Source organism: Cryptomeria japonica, chromosome 3 (assembly GCF_030272615.1).
Source record: "Cryptomeria japonica chromosome 3, Sugi_1.0, whole genome shotgun sequence".
NCBI classification, from domain to species: Eukaryota; Viridiplantae; Streptophyta; class Pinopsida; order Cupressales; family Cupressaceae; genus Cryptomeria; species Cryptomeria japonica.
This window is the reverse complement of record NC_081407.1, coordinates 315,197,834-315,216,181: the sequence shown is the minus strand read 5'-3', so window position 1 is coordinate 315,216,181 and position 18,348 is coordinate 315,197,834.

Sequence of the window (18,348 nt, the reverse complement as noted above, 5' to 3'; positions counted from 1 at the left end):
GATTTAAGGGTATGCACACAAAAATGGTGGTTAGAAAAGTGGACACCACCTAAAAAAACATGAAAAAACAAGCAGTGTGTATGTGGTATTAAGATTTGAAATCACTGCGTACACACTTAAGTCCATTGTCCTCGAGCCTAAAGCAAAGATACCATGTATGAGGTGTTTTTAGGAAAATGACCGCGTACATGGTATTTTTAGGAAAGTGACCGCATACGTGGTTTTTAGTCCTTAAAACCTGCATACGCGGTACCTGTCAAAAAAAGTTTTTTTAAAAACGACTGGGTCTTATTTTCCTCGCAACTGCAGAGTTTTTTTCTTCATTTTCCCCACGAAATCACGAACGGGCTCCCACATTTCTCCACCAAATGCTATGGATCAAGGTTAGTTTTGCTTAATTTTTTTTTCTTTCTCATTTATTTAATTTTTTTTACGGTTTGAATTTAATTTCATTTATTTTGATTAGGTTTTTTAATTTTTTCATTTCAAAAACCAAATTTTGATAATCCACAACAACAACAAAAAGATGCACCTCCTAAAAACCCCGAACAAAACCCACAAGATACACCTCCAACTCCTCCTTTTGACCGTACACCTGATACAAAGGAGAAATTGATTAATCAGTTAGCGCAAAACACGTCTAAAATAAATAGAATGATTAATAAATTCAAAACATTTGAGCTTGAGCATCATAAATCTCTCGCCACTAGCCTAGAAACATTAGCTAGTGGTGCCACAACCATTTCCACACAAATTACAAAATGGAGAAACTTTAGGGATATGTGTCATCAATACTATGCTACTGGATTATCGTACGAGGGAGTGAAAAACAAAAATATTAGTAAAATACAAATATGTTCCCTTTTTGTTGATCCTAAAACTGGTCAGTCGTTACCTCTTAATGCAAAGAGGTTTCCCATACATTGGTGTACCAATGTGCAAATGAAGAATCTTTTTTGGCAGAGGTGGTGGATGGTCTTTGATGATCTACCTTATAATAATTATGAGGTTCCAGTGTATTTTTTGAGAAAAGTATATTGTGAGTTTGTCCTCAATGTGCTACCAAACTATTTTGACATGTGAGAGTTCCATGGTAGAGGTAGTAGCTCTTCCCTAGATAGACCTGGAGCCCATAGGTGATTAGCCCTAGAGAGTCACTACCCCCTAGCACCCAAACCCAAGGTGCATCAGGTTGTCCCAGTAGAGATGAAAGATTTGATGGAGCTATAGACTCTTCAGGCGGCCACAACATTGACTGGTGCCATCATCCAACATGGGACACAATTAGCACACCCTCTTGTACTGGATGATGAGCCATTAGTTTCTCGAGGTGGTGACAGAGAGCCCATTCAGCATATGTGTGTCAGTTGCTCGGGGATATGCATAGGGATGGATGATGAGGTTGTTGCAGATGGATCCACATCTCATTTGTGCATGATTTGTGGGAGTATATGTCAAACCCACATGGCTGAGGATATGGCACTGATAGATGAGTTGATGGACATGTTGTTTGGCCATCAACCATAGACACAAGTGTTTTGATTTGAATTCATAGCATTTTATTTATCATTCACTTTAAATTTGTAATTACATAAATGAATTTTCATTTATACATCGATTTAAAAATTGATACAAATAATATGCATTTCAGGATGCAGCAGAGGTATCCCATACTCCTCCCACAGTTACTACCACTGCAACTTTGATGCCTGAGGTATAAATTTTGTAACATGTTAAAATAGAATAGTACACTTTGAATTCAAAAAAATTACAATATATACTAACTATCTTTAATGCTTGGTCCAATTTTTGGTTTGTAGCTATTGATAGGGGACCAAATTGTTAGGATAACCGATGAACAACTGAGAGGGGGGGATGAATCAGTTGTTAACAGATTATAACTTTTAATCCAAAATTTAACCTTAGACAAATCAGAGTACCAGTAAAGCACAAACAGATGCCAGTAGAAATAGATACTGGTAAACAGTACAACTTAAAAATTAACCAGATAATTAATGCAAAGCAACCATACCACATAACAACATGATTTATACCTGGAAAACTCAGAAAGGTAAAAACCACGGTGGGAAGCCTACCCATAGTCAAATGATACTTCTACAGAAAGTATGTGTTACAGTGAGGGGCTTGCACTTGTAGGAACGCACACTGCCTAGAGCGTACTACTCATTACAAAAGAGTCTCACTGACTACAAAGAGGTTGTAACCTTCTCAAGATAAATGGACAACAATCCAATAGAGTGAAATTTTGAAAATAACATCTACTATCCATGTTACAGTCCCGGTTAAGCTCAATGCTGGAGGACTAAATCCTCTTCTGAATCCAATCCGATCACCAATGATCGATCAACTCCTCTGCCTGAATAATATTACAATATTCTCACATTACATTCCTTGACCATGACCTTTCAAATAACCATGATACTTTACAAAGAGTTTCTACCTCTTATTTATACAAACCCTAAGGCCTAAACCAATTAGGTCAGCCACCTAAAGATATTACAACTATATAATTCCTTTTTACAATGATATGCCATTTCAGCTTAAGATCAAAACAATAATACCAAATCCATAAAATATCTTGAATCATCTAGGTAATGTGTAGAGTACACACTAGCATGATACCGGTCCATAACCTAGATAGGTATCGGATGCATTCTGGGTCCACCATGCCAAAGCAATGTCTTCAAGAAATTGAAGCAGGATCAACAAACATCTTCAGCATCCTAAAATCCTTGAAGAAGCTGCACCAACACCAATTGTGCATCCTGTCATGATTCCTCAATGAAAGCTCTGTCAGCAAAGCCATAAACCAGTGTCGGTAAGGTTTTACCAAAGTGTATGATAAAATCCAATTATGAAGCCAATACCAACTGACCAAAACCCTGCTCATGGAGCATATAACTCATGAAATCCAATATACTTTACTGATCCAAACATGTCATAAGTGTCCAACAAATAATCTCTTCTATCGGTAACACTAGATCCTATACTGGTAACCTATTTGCCGATAATAGCTAGTTTTGACATCAATGACAAAACATCAATGCCACACATATCCATAGTGCCAACAATCTCCCCCTTTGGCATTGATGGCAACACTAGATGAGAAAAATATCTAAGTACCAAGAAATGCCAAACAGGTCTCCCCCTGTGGAAGAAAACCAATAATCAATAGCTCTCCCCCATTGAATGATATATATGTAAGGATTTGAACAAATCTCTCTCCCCATTTGACATCAATGCCAGAAACTTGACAAAAATATCAAACCAATGATACAAACCTCTGAATCTCAAAGATGACTACTCCCCCTAAGTAGTAGCACCACTCATCAGTACCGGAATGGATAATATTCCTGATAATGCATATGGGACTGATGACAAACTTCATCAATCAAGTCTCTACCGAAGGGGTAGAAACCCCTAACCTATCTCTCAAGTATTCAAATGATTCCTTAGACAACGGTTTAGTGAATATGTTTGTAATCTATTCTTTAGTGTTCACATAAACCAATTCGACTTCCTTTTCTTCTACCTTGTCCTTGAGAAAGTTATACTTTATTGAAATATGCTTAGTCTTAGAGTGAAATACCAGATTCTTGGATATGTCAATAGCTGCAAAGTTATCACAGTAGATAACTACCATTTCACTACAATTTACCCTAATATCCTTCAACATTTGCTTCATCCACAAGACTTGAGTGCAATTAGTTGCTGCTACAACATACTCAGCTTTTGCAGTAGATAAATAAATGCATGACTATTTTTTGCTTATCCATGAAACTAATTTCTTTCCAAGAAAGAAAGATCCACCATAAGTGTTTTTCTTGTCATTAGTATCACCTGCCCAATCCGAGTCAGTACATGCACATAAAGTGAGATCATCATTTCTGGAATACCATAAACCATATTCTATTGCTCCTTGCAAATACTGCAATATCCTCTTTACTGCACATTCATGATTTTCTTTAGGATTACTTTGATATCTTGAAAAAATACTTACTGCATTCATAATATCAAGTCTAGTCTGAGTTAGATATAATAGACCACCAATCATAGATTTGTACATTGTTGGATTTACCGGTGAAGAAGTGTCCTTGATAGATAATTTCTCACTTGTAGCCATAGAAGTACTTACTAGTTTGGAATTCTCCATACCAAACTTTTTCAACAATTCCCTTGGATGCTTAGTTTGACAGATAAAAATGCCTTTGTTAGTTTGAGTAATCTGCAAACCTAAGAAAAATTTCATCTCACCAATCATGGACATTTCAAATTTATTTTTCATGTTGTTAGCAAATTCCATGCACAATATATCTTCTCCTTCAAAAATGATATCATCAACAAAAACTTCAATAATCAGAATATCATTATCAGTGATCTTATAATATAGATTACTATCAGCACTACCTTTAGTAAAACCAAGCTTCAAAAGATATTTATCCAACCTTGCATACCAAGCTCTAGGAGCCTATTCCAAACCATATAAAGCTTTCTTCAATCTGCAAACCATGTCTTTGTCATCTATCAGTGTAAATACATCAAGTTTCTTAAAGTAAACTTCTTCCTCAAGCTCACCATTCAAAAATGCACATTTGACATCCATTTGATAAACCTTATAGTTCTTATAAGCTGCATAGCCAAGAAATAGTCTAACAACTCCAATTATAACTATAGGTGCAAATGTCTCACCATAATCAATTCCTTCCATTTGAAAATATCCTTTACAAACCAATCTATCCTTGTTCCTTATAACTTGACCATCCTCATTCAGTTTATTTTTAAAAACCCATTTAGTTCCAATAACATTCTTATTTTTAGGCCGAGAAACTAAAGACCAAGTTTCATTCTTTTCTATTTGATCTAATTCATCTTCCATAGATTTTAACCAATGTTTATCCTTACAAGATTCAATAACAGTTGCCGGTTCAACTTGAGAAATAAGACATACCTATTCATTTGCTAGTTTTCTTCTTGTCATTACTCCCTTGTTCCTATCTCCAATAATTTGATCTTCAGAATGATTTAATCTTACATACCTTGGAGTCTTTTGAACTTTAGGTTCACTACTTTGATCATCAGTCATAGTTGAATTTCCTGATTGTGTCGGTGTAACTATTTCAGCTTCCTATATCAGTTGAGACATTGTTGGTTCAGTTATGATCATTTCCACTATTGGTTCCCTGTCATATGATATAGAATTATTTTTGTACTATTCATCCACTTTTACATTAGCACTTTCCACAATTTTCTGCAATCTTTGTTATAACATCTATATGCTTTTCTTTGAATTGAATAACCAAGAAATGTCCCTTCATCACATCTAGGATCAAACTTTCTAATTGAATCATCTCTTTTGATATAGCATTTACTTCCAAAAATTTCTGAAATACTTAACAGCAGGTGTATGTCCAAACCATAGTTCATAAGGGGTATTATCGGTTTCACCTTTAATGTGAACTCTGTTGAATGTGGAGACTGTTGTACTTACTACTTCTCTCCAGTAGATATGAGGCATTTTGGCTTCCATCATCATAGATCTAGCTGCATCTAAAATTCTTATGTTCTTTCTTTCAACTACTCCATTTTGTTGAGGAGTCCTAGGTGCAGATAGTTGTCTCTTGATTCCATTTGTCTCACAATAACTATTAAATTCATGAGAAGTGAACTCACCGCCATGATCTGATCTTAGACATTTGATTTTCAATCTAGTTTTTGTTTCAAACTTCGCTTTAAAGATCTTGAATTTCTCAAAAGCTTCAATCTTCTCCCTCGGAAAAGTCACCCACATCATTCTAGAATAGTCATCAATAATCAGCATGAAATACCTATCACCTTGAAAGCTTCTAGTCCTTGTTGGACCACATAAGTCAGTGTGAATCAAATCAAGTACATCACTAGATTATCATGTATGCTTTTAAAAGAACTTCTAACTTGCTTACCCAATTGACATTCCTTACATACCGGATAATGAGGTTTCATAATCTTAGGTATATCTCTAACTGACATAGCTAAATTGATCTTAACAATACAATCAAAATTAACATGACACAACCGCTTATGCCATAGCCAGCTCTCATCAATATGAGAAATCAAACATGTCTTATTACTAGTGTTCAAGTGAAAGATATTACTTCCTATCTCAATACCGGTTGCAATCTCCAAACCAGTTTTGTTAATGATTTTTCATTTTCTATATTTAAACTAAAGTTTAAAACCTTTATCAACTAATTGACCAACACTCAAAAGATTATTCCTTAAACCTTCTACATAATAGACATTATTAGTGTTATGCTTTTCATCCAAGGAAATAATACCTCTACCTTTGATCATACATGCCTTGTCATCTCCAAATCAAACTTGACCATCATTGTATCCTTATAGGGACAAAAAATTCATTTTATCTCTAGTCATATGATGTGAGCATCCACTATCAATTACCCATTCATCCTTATCTTCAAATTTTGTTGCCAAGGCCTTCTCTTCATTTTTGATAGTTGGTTCTGGTTCATCTTCCTTCAAATCATAGAACACTCATTCCTTTCCATTTGGAGATCTACTAGTTGAGTCTTCTACTAGTTCATCTCCAGAGTCATCAGTTACTCCTTCCTCATCTTCTATGTAGCAGTGTGTTCTTTTTTTTAATCTATATCTATTTGGGTTAGGCTTGAAATTTTTCTTAACTCTTTCCCCAAACCTTGCATTCCTTTCAGGACATCTAGATACAAAATGACCAATCTTATTACATGCAAAACATTTGAAAGGTGCTTTTCCTGTTGGCAAATGCACACTCCAATGAGATATTGTAGGTGATTTAAGGTATTGTCATTGATGTCAACCTTGCAATCATGTGATACCGATAGGCAGACACAAGCACCGGCACCGACAGACTCTACACTGGCATACAGAACACTGGCACCAAAAAGGAAGATTACCGACACCCTGGCCGACAATAATTTTGTATTAATGTATTTTGTAATTAATTATAAAATCTTTTGTAAGACAACATGGTGGATTGTAATATGACTCATATATGTATGAGATCATTGTAGATCATTATAGATATGTTAGGGTATGATGCCAAAGATAGAAGGTAGCGGACCTATTATGTGAATTATTGGATAAGGGTTTATGTATGTAGCAGAGTTTAAACCAGTGTTGAATCTGGTATAATCCATTTTTGTAAGTCAGCATGACTTATTTTGTAATTGAGCAGTGAGCTCTAGGAACTTGGCCTTCCTGCATGTGCAGGCCCCTATTGTAGCAGTAATATTCTCTTATTGGCCAATAAGTGAATATTGTGGGTCACAAATCCCACCAAGGTTTTTTCCACACTGGATATCCTTGTTAAAACATTGTGTTATGGTGTGCTTTTCATGTTGTGGTTGTTATTCTTATTTACTGCATTATTTTTGGTTTACTGGTACACAGTTTTAATATGCTTTTCATGTTATAAGTTAAGAAAATATTATTACCAGTCAGATATTGATTCACCCCCCCACCTCTCTCAGTATCTTTGGGAATCCTAACAATTGGTATCAGAGCCTAGTCCTCTATTTTCAGAAGCCTAATGTCTTGAGGAAGATCTTATCATCGGTAGAGATGGAAAACTTGAGAAAGCAATTAGAAACAGCTCTTTCAGACTATGATGCATAAAAGGTGAAGAATATCAAACTTGAGGATGATCTGAAGGCTTCTCGAGATATCATTCAAGCACTTCAAGAAAATTACACTATAGCAAGGAATAAAAGAAGAGAACTTTGTGAGAAGATGCAGAAAGAGGAAGATGAAAAGGAAACTCTTAATAATTTGGTAAACAAGCTAAGACAAGAAATTAGTACAACAAAGAATGAGATGCAAGAATTGACTATGATATTTTGTAAAGAAATTGAAGACAGAAAGAAGAATGAAGAAGACTTGGTTAGAAGACTAAATGATGCTGGAAATGAAAACACAAGACTTAGTCATGAAAATGATATGTTGAAGACAGATTTAATGCACACACAAAATGACAGAATTGAACTCATAAGATGGAAAGGAATCTTGGAGAATGACCTAACTGCTCAAATCAACACAAGGAGAAATTCAAGAAAAGTTTAGAAGAACTTGTTGACATGCTGAAGAATCAGAAACCTAATGGTGATACAAATGGCCTTGGCTTTGAAACTGGTGAAAGCTCCGATACTGCAAACATTCATGATCATAGAAAACTAGTAAGACAACCTAATGCTTACAAATTCAATGGGAAATGCTTTAACTGTAACAAGTATGGTCATAGAGAAAATCAATGTAGATCTAGAAATTATCAGAACACTATTGCACCCACCGGTCAATGTTCTAAATGCAACAAAGTTGGTCATAACTCAAAAAATTGCAGAATGAATGTAAGATGTTATGTTTGTGGAAGATTTGGACACTTATCTAATCAATGCAGAACACATACTGGCATAGGATATGGGAAAGCTATTCAGAAAAACAATGTGACTTGTTATGCCTATAACAAATTTGGACATATTGCAAAATTTTGTAGAAGCAAGTCCCCACCAGAAAATAACAAAGGTCCTAGTTTGAAAGGTAAAGAAAAGGTTGAAGAGGTAAAGAAAGAATTCTCAAAACAATGAATCAGAAAGTCAAATCAAAATTTTGAAGGGAATACCCCTCCACCGGTAGAACAGAGTATCACTCCACCGGCAGGAGACTCTTCATCTAACTGAAGGAAAATCCTTTGGGGGTTTAGCAACAAAATGAAAAACATGCTATTATTCCCTCGATTGATGGTGAGAAGTTGAAATTAATTCTATACCGGCAAATGAGTTAAGTTGTGACTTAACCGATGAGCATTAAATGTGGTAGTTGGAGAAAATAACATTATAAAGCAAGTGTTTTGGCTCCTTTTTCATTCACTGAGCATTCAAACCTTCGAGAGCGCAAAAATTCTCGAGCGAAGGCATCCTTAGCAAAAAAGTGAAGCAGTTCATCAAAGCATTCATCCTAAAGGTAGATTGAGGTATTTATAACTATGGCTTCTTCATCCACTCCTGAATTTATTGCAAACCCTACTATGATTGAAGTAATTAAGTTCCCTAGACCCGTTTTCAAACTAGTTCCTGAAATAGCGAAGAAAGATGATAGCATAGGTGCATTTTCTCAAATTCCTAAGGGAGTAGTATATGCTAAAGACCCTAGGATGTATATACATTGTCATATAGAGAAATTAGGTGATGATGAGATCAAAAACATGTATAGCACTATGATTTGTGATGAATCTAGAAATATCAAGCCGAAACATTAGTGGAAACCCTAGGTTTTACTGAAATCCTTAGTGTCTCAGATTTTCCCAAGGATATTATAAGGATTGTGCTAAGAAGAGTTCATGGTGAATTCTTCTGGCTAGATACAATTCATAAAATCACAAAGGAAGTCGTTAAGGCAGTAACAGGGTTACCTTCCACTGGTAGCAGATCTGATAGAACAAAGAAGGTCTCAAATGACACAATGATAAACCTAACCAACACAACATTAGAAAAAAGGTCTCTAAGGGTAAATGATGTAAAGGACATAAATGTGAGATTTATCAGTATGATCTTAGGCTACAAAGCTACACATGCAAATAGGTTGAACTCAGTTTCTAGCCTATGTATTAAAAGTGCTTATGACATGGTTAATGATAATGCAAGAATAGATGTATGTGAATGGCTCAAAGATGAATTGATAGACAATCTGGGGAAGATTAAAGGAGATAAGAAAGGAACATTCAGATTTGGAAATTTGCTTGTTTGTCTAATGTTGTACATAACTAAACAAGTACTCGGTATTGGTGTGAGAGATTTTGGCTTTGACATACCAGTAGAAAAGCAACTATTGGATCTATTAAACAATATGGGAGATATTAGGGAGAAAAACTTAAATGAATACTTTCAAGCATTAAAGGCTTGAATGAAAACCAGAATAAGACTGTCACAAGCTATTGTGGACAAGTATTAGAAAGAAATTTGTTTTGTAATAAAAAAGGATGAAATCTAGATGGAGGTAGTTGTCCCTAGAACTATCTGGGTAACTGAAATGGGATATGAAACAGATGATAATAGTATTGAAACTTATGCAAAATCCCTCCTTGAAGCACCAAAGGAACCCATTGAGAAAGTTTTCAGAAATGCTGAAACAATTAAGAGTGGAATTCAGTCTAGAAAAAGGGTTAAGAAGGTCGAAGAAATAGTAAGAAAAGGAACCCGGCAGGCAAAAGCAATTAAGGAAGATGTTTTGAAGCAAACTGGTATAAAGGAAAGTGAGTTGGAAGGACTTCAACTAGATGCTCATCTTTCACTAGTTGGAACCTCCTCTAAGAGTGATATGCCAGTGGTATTTAAAAGGGTAGAAAGGAAAAGAAAACCCTCATTGGTACCCTCACCTACACCCAGGAAAACAAGACAAAAACATCAGGCAGTGATGCCTCCAGTGAAAAAGAAGTTGACACCTAAGAAGAAAAGAAAGGTTAAACAAGATATTGCTCCACTGGATAAACTCTTGAGCGAAATAACTAAAGATCAAAAATTGAAAAACATCAGCAAAATATACAACACACTATCTGTAGATGACAAGGAAAGCATAGAAAACAATGTAATCTTACACTTGGATATATATAAGAAATTTTTTATGGAAGTTGTTGATAAAATACCAAATGATTTGTATAGGAGATTAGAAGCTAGACGGTTAGCCATCATTGAGCTAGACAAGAAAATTAAAATTGAAAAATTACTTGCAGTACATCCCGTCAACTCACCTGATGAAATAGACAAACTAATCAGTGAAGAAAACTAGACAATATTCTCCACTTCTCACCGACACGTAGCACTAATGGCAGGTAGAGTAAATTAAGTCTCTGAGGAAACAACAAATGCATGGGATATATTATTTATGGAAAAAGAAAAATAGGAAGAATTACTCAAACCAAAGACTATTAAAGTATATCAAAAGGACAAAGATAAGGGGAAAGGTAAGGTAGGTGGACCTCCAAGCCTAAAAATAACTGATAACTTAACCCCACCTCCTTCGGATACTCCACCAGTAGATACTACAGACAGTCAACTAGCTACTAAGAGTATGGAGACTCCATTAGAGGATACAAATCCTAAGTTTGAAGTTTTGTACACTGTGAATATAGATACTCAAGAAGTAAATGTTGTGGTTGATAGAGAAACCACTGAGGACAAGAAGACAAATGTGACTACTGAGTCACCAGCTATAGATGTTGAGGTTGAGGTAAATGAAACTGTAAATGTAAACACAGAAAAACCTACTCAGACAGAGCAACCGATAGAGGATACCACTGGTAAACCATTAGAGAAATCGGTAGATACAACTAATAAACAGTCAGGAGAACTGGAAATGGATAGTACAAAGGTACAAATAGAGAAACTGGAAGTGCATACAGAGACACAGATTGAGAAACCATCTGTTGAGAGCACAAAGAAACCTTTTGAGTTATAGATGGAAAAACTAGAATAGGTACAGCTTGAGACAAAAGTTCAAACAGAGACAGTGCCACCGGCCAAAACTGAAAAGCCTAAACCTTTGTTTTTAGAAATACAAACACAGACTAACCTGCTAGAGGTCGAACCAAGAAAGGTGATTAAAACAACTAGTAGTATGGCTATTGTGAAGACAGTTGGACAAATATCTGGTACTTGTATGGTAGAATTCAGACCTACGAATGTAACAGAGGTCTATTGGATTCAATAAAGAAGATCACAGAGTGCAATGCACAAGCCTATAAGACTATTGATGACACAATTCCCATTCTTAAATTGATAGAACCAAAGTGTATTGTAGATAACAAATATTCTTCAGGTCAACTAGACACATTGTCTAAGTTCATCACCGGCAACATATTGACTATTGATCAAATAAATGAGGACACATTCAAGGAAAGAATGATTAAAGAAAAAGAGAAATTATTTCAGGAAATTGTGAAGAAGAATAAGGATAAAATGTAAACATTATTACAAAAACTTGGAGAGATAATTCTTGACTTCAAGAAACTATATAGAGATTCTTGTAAAATAAATATTTTAATAGAAGATCTAGACAAGGAAATCAGCAAAGCACAAGATAAGATTAATAATATTGTTGACAATCTGATAGGTACATCAGATTCATTTTGGAGATAGAGAAGAAGATTACAGAGCAAGAAGATAAAATCAAGCAATTAGAGAAGGACAAAGAAAGAATAAAGGATAAAGCAAAGGACTTGAAATGTAGACTTAGTCCCAAACTAGACTACCTCATTTCTTTGAGAAAAGAAATTTCTGAGGCTCTGGTTCCCAGACTTAAGACATCGGAAGAGAAAATGCACATACTCACCGGTACAGTGCAGAGAACTCAAGAGGCACTAAAAGACAACAAATCATTCAGTAATGGTTGAAATTTGGTTTTGATAGATATTTTTCAGATTGTAACCCACCGGTTACAAGAATCCAGGTAGGACTCCACTGACAGCGAATGACAACCTTTGTCATTGATGTCAAAGGGGAAGTAGTAGAGATGAGAAAAATAAAAAAATAGAGATCATCTGCTCAGGAGGAGCACACATTGTTAGGCCCAATATGGAAAGATAATGTACTGAGAGGGGAGAGGTGAATCAGTACTCCAAAACTTTTCTTGAATAATAACCTTACTATTATGCATAAACAGAATAGTGTTGTAACATAAAATAAAGTTAAAACAAATAGATAACAATCATACATGATTCACTCCATAACACATATATTTTGGTTACACAAAAACTCTTGGTTAGAGAAAAAAACTGTAGTGGGCATGGCACCCACAACTTCACTACTGTAATAATAAAGAATGCTCGGTTAGAGCTACATTTAGCTATTTTTGATAGCTTACCCTGTTAGGAGTAACAAGATCTATTAGATCTACCTTGCGAAAGGATTTTACAATATTTATTTTGAATGTTGCACTTGGTTAGAGGCTTTACAATTTATAGACTTGGTTAGAGTCTTTTACCCTGTTAAAGGTTTCTCTTTCAACTTCACAATATTACAATAAAATCATTACAAATATCTGCAACTTTACATCTGAAATGTTATAGCAGATTCTATGTGCTCAGAATAAGATTACCTTGCTTATAGCATACCTCGGTAACCCATATAGTAACTCGGTAAACCTTTCTATTTACTCTGTTCTTTGACTATTCTCTAAAAACCTTCTCGGTGACCTCTGTGTCTCTGTAACAGTCTTCTTTCATTCATACATGCACATACCTTACTCTTAACTCATGTTGTATAAATAGATCTCTTAAAACGGTGATCCAATTCATTGCTTTGATCTTACAAACAAGATTCCTCGAATGAATAACTATACAAAATATTTCATTGGTTAGATTGTCCTTGTAATCATACACAATCTTCTAGTGCAATTTCCAATGTAATAACGGTTAGATGTGTCTCGATATTGTAACATGTTTTCATATGCATGTCCAGGTTCAATGTATCTTGTAACACATTTCACTCGGTGTATGTCAACTCAGTGTGTCATCTTTATTGCTCGGTAGTCTCAAAAAGATACTCGGTAGATAGCTCGGTGTGTACTACGTTCTGTAACTAGTTTCTTCTGTAACCGACTAGACTGTGCATACCGACTTCTCTGTGTATATACCAACTGCATGATTCAGTAGTGCTAACCAACTAGAATGTATAGTATGACTTTGAATATAAAACTAATGGCAACTTGATAAGTAGTAACAATCTCCCGTTTTGACATTAGTTGAGATGTTTGACAAAAACTACTTTCAAAGTCATAACTCACAAATCTATATACTTGCAAAATGACTATACTTGACAGTAAATACAATAGTCAATGAAATAGTATATTCAGATATACTCCCCTTATCATTATTCTGTACATAACTCTAATTTTGCATGCTCGATTTTGTGCTTGTGTGCTCTGCTTGCTCTGCATACTCTGTATACTCTACTCGGTATACTCCCCTGTATACAATACTCAAAATTGTATTATCAAAACTGTATCACTCCCTAAATATAGTATATTACTCCCCTTATGTAGTATTACTCCCCTTTTTTGACAAACATCAAAAACTTAATTTCCATCCAAGGGCGGTAACTGATCAAAAATAGATTTATATTTCTTTCGGGCATCGGTAAGTGTGACTGAGAGTGCATCCTTTACACTTTCCATTAAAGAATTTTGTGCTTGAATATCAGCCAATAGTGATATTAAGCCATCAAGAGTGCTTCCCTCTTGTGTAGTTGATAGGCGTGTAGCTCTGTTGATCTGTTCTTGAACTGATGAGAGATGAGGAAGGAATAATTTCTGGAGGGTCATTATATCCATCCTCATCTTATGCTCTTCATTTCTGAGTTCTAACTATTGAGCCATGAGTTGTTGAAGCTTGGTATAAAAGTTCTGAATTGAATTAGGATCTGTGGTCAGCTTAGTTGAGAGATTGGTGATCTCTTTCTCAATTGTATTAGTTTTATTCTTGATATCTTTAATGAATAAGGAAAATGTACAAAGTTTCTGAAATAAATAAAGAATACGCTTGAGTTGAGGGGACAACTCAGCAATGAATTTGACAAGCTTGACTTTTCCTATAGCTAGAGCTTTTTGTACCTCTTCTATCATTTTTGCAGTAAGCTCTTTATCTTTTAGCTTGCTTAGGTACTCAGATGCATCAACTCCAGATGTTTCTATTTGATTAAGGAGTTCATCCAGTTGAATGTGGATGGCTGCATCGGTTGACACTATAGCTGATGGTAGCATTTCTGTTAGTAGTGTTTTCACCTTCTGTAGTACTTTATTCTTCTTCTGAATGGCCAGTTATTTTTCTTGTTCGGCCTTTGCTTTTCATAGTTCACCAAAATCAATAAGTTCTTGCCCCTTTCATTTTGAAATATCCACATTGGGCAACACTATCGATTTAGTTAAATCAACTTTAAAACTATGCTTTTTCACTTTCTTCTCTTTACCTTTGGTAGGTTGTACCAAGACAATTGCTTGTGAGGCTTGCTGACCCTCAGTAGGTTGCTTAGTAGAGGCAACACTTTGGTCAGTTCCTATAGCTGTTGTGGTGTCCTTGGGTTTCTCAGTACTGGGGGTCTCAGCTATAACATTTTCAGTGCTTGAGAGGTCTGATCTTTAGTTGTACCTTCTGCTGCTTCAAACTTGTGACCTTTGGTGCCTTGTGTTGTATCTTTAGGAGCTTCGGTAGAGACAGGTGGCTTGATCGATGGATAAGGCTGAACTTGTACTATCACAGTTTCACTAGATACAAGTTTTGCATAGGTAGTGCCTCCTATCATTTCCTGCTCAAGTGCTTCTACATCCATGACATCCTCATCAATTTGAATAGTGCCAGCCGGGTCTTGCTTGGTAGCATCAGGACCTTTCTCGGTGACATCAAGATCTTGCTCGGTGACATCAACAATTTCAATTTGAGATTGTTCATCGACATCCTTTATTTTCAAGATTTCTTGCCATTTGGCTTTTGTCTCATTTTCTACATCAATGTATAGCCCATTCATCAATTTCAAGGCTCTCTATTTGACAAGAAATTTAGAGTTGTAGGTTGTCAAATGCTCCTTTATTTTTTCCATAGACATATTAGGAAATAGATGGACTAGACTTCTTTCTCTAATTTGTTTCTCTGAGTCCATTGCATATTTCCACCTATTATCAATATGCATGTAAAGTTCATTTGGAAGTGACTTTACAAGTTCTAATGGAGCTAGCCGAAACTTTAGAAGTGTACAAATGATAGCTTCTTCAATTTGTCACTTCTCATCATTATTCCTAGTCTCATACTTGACATACCTAAATCTTGCAAATCCACCATATTCTTTAAGATTGGCACAAAAATTTTCAACACTATGAATATTTACCTTCTTGCTTTTTACAATCTGGAATTTGTTTGCATCATCAGATTCTGTATCACTAGACTCTTTTGCCAAAATGAGTCTCTGAGTAGATTTCTTGTAGGTCTTGGTTACCTTGGGAACAGTAACACTCTTTTGTTTCTTACTCAATGATTCAACTGATGCTCTAGTGTTGGGTCTCTTTGTTGGTGGAGTTGGTAGGGCCTTTGTAGTGTCTAGTTTCTTTCTTTTCAAAACTTTTCCCTTAGGCAACACGGTACTCAATGTTATTGTTGCCTCTTGAGCTTCTAATTCCTCTTTGGTAATGGCAAGAGTGCCTTTAACAAGTGTAGAGGAGGATTCTTCTCTGAATTTCTTAGATAAAACCTTTATCATCTTTGTAGCCTTTCTTGTAGCTTTAGGTACTACAATGCTCATTTTCACCTTTTCCTTAACTTCTTCATAAGTTCCATATCTTAGTTTAGTAGCATGCCTCGGTAGTGTAAGATATGCATCAATTTGTTGTTGTGTGATATCATAGTCAATCGCATAACCCATTGGTGGCAAAGATTGAGTCCTTGGTTCTACAACATTCACATAGTAGTAATCGGTGTCTACCTCAAAGCATATATCATCCTTATATTTCTCTACCAGCTGTGGTGGAATCCAATACCTGTTGTGCATCTTTTCTTGAAATTTGTTGAAGAAGTCATCCATGATATCATTCAAATTATCTCCCAACTTCTTGATAAAATAATTAATTTGATGGGTGATTGATCGGTGTAGCTTCCAAACTACTTTACCAACTGAGGGAAAGAACTTCTCAAAGTAGAAAAACATGCATACAAGAAGTGAACCAAACTTCAGTGTATTTTCCAAGTTGTTCTTCTTCGGCTTCCTTATTGTGTTCAGGTTCTCAAACAAGTTCTTCAGTAGCACTTCACATAAATCTACTTTCATTCCCTTTTTCACTATTTTGTAGGCTAAGTCAACTATTGCACAGGGTACACTGTTTTCCCTTGTTGATTGGAAGAAACAGTAACCAATTACTCTAATTGCAAATTTAAGTTCTGCAATAGTGACATTATTCAGTTTCAGTCCTCGGTAATTAGATTCTACTCCAATTGAACTGATTAACTCCTTCTGTGATATCATTTTATATGCTTGTGCATGATCATATATAGGATATTCGGTGATCACATGAATGATTTCCTTAGTGATTTTGAATGGTTGCTGCTCTAGCCACATAAAATCACATGAACTCTACTTAAAACAAACTTAACCCACTGGGGTTTGAACACATGGGGATAGGCTAGGGCTTCAGTTAATCCCTTGATTTTGATATGCTCATACTTGCTATCCATTTTGCCATCGGTACATAGCTCATCATATGTGTCACTAATCTCAACATGGCCGAGTTCTTCAACATGACATTTGGTGAAGAATCTAACATCTTCGACTAACAAGACTCGATCTGGGATGAGTGAAAAGGCAGTTTTGTCATCCGGTTCAGAGGCCACTTTAGGAGTCAAAGTGTATTTCAGAGATGGCTTCTCCACATTCTTGACAACTACGGGATCTTGGATCTTAGGTGCCATTTGTAAATTCCAGATAAAACTTAGCAAACTATCCTTAGGGTTTGACGGTTTACAAACAACAGATGTTTCACACTCAGTAGATAATAGCAATTTGACAAGATTGGAAAAATAGCTTAACAGTGATGAGATTTGATGTAAATACCTTGGATTCATTTTGAATGAAGTTTTGATTGCCTTGATTCACTCTGCTCTGCTCTCATGAAAACTTTGGTGAATGAAAATGACCATGAAAATACCTTTAAGTACACAAAATACCTTATCAAGCTTCATGTGGGTTAGGTCAAAACATTAAATGCACTCAGTTTACCTTTAATCGATTTACTCTCTTTTCTTTCATTTTAACCGAGTAACCAAATTTCCTTGTTTATCGACTTGACAGGTTCTCTGTAAAGTACTTTTGATAGAATTTCAAACTTACTAATGCAGATTTTGAATTTAGTACATAATAGAATAGGAACTGTTATGATTTTAACCTTCAGAGAATGCAGTCCCTTCATACCTTTTCTGATTAATTTGGAATAGGTGCACCTAACTTGGTAGGTAAGGTGCTTTCTTCATCTGACATGATTTTCTTCTTTTTCCAAATCATCTTGAATTTTTCTATTATCTCTTCAGTGTCTCCTCTAGGTTGATCTCTGCAATCTCCAGCTAAATGTCCAACTTCGTGACAATGAAAACATGCCATACCAGGATTTCTCCATGATCTTCGGTTGTTCATTTCAAATCTTATTAAACAGTTGGCACTTATATCTCCATATCTTCCACAACATTCGCACCATATCCTTGTATTGTAATCCCATGGTACTGCCGCATATTGTCGGTAAGGATTTGTGTGGGTTCGGTAACCTCTAGTG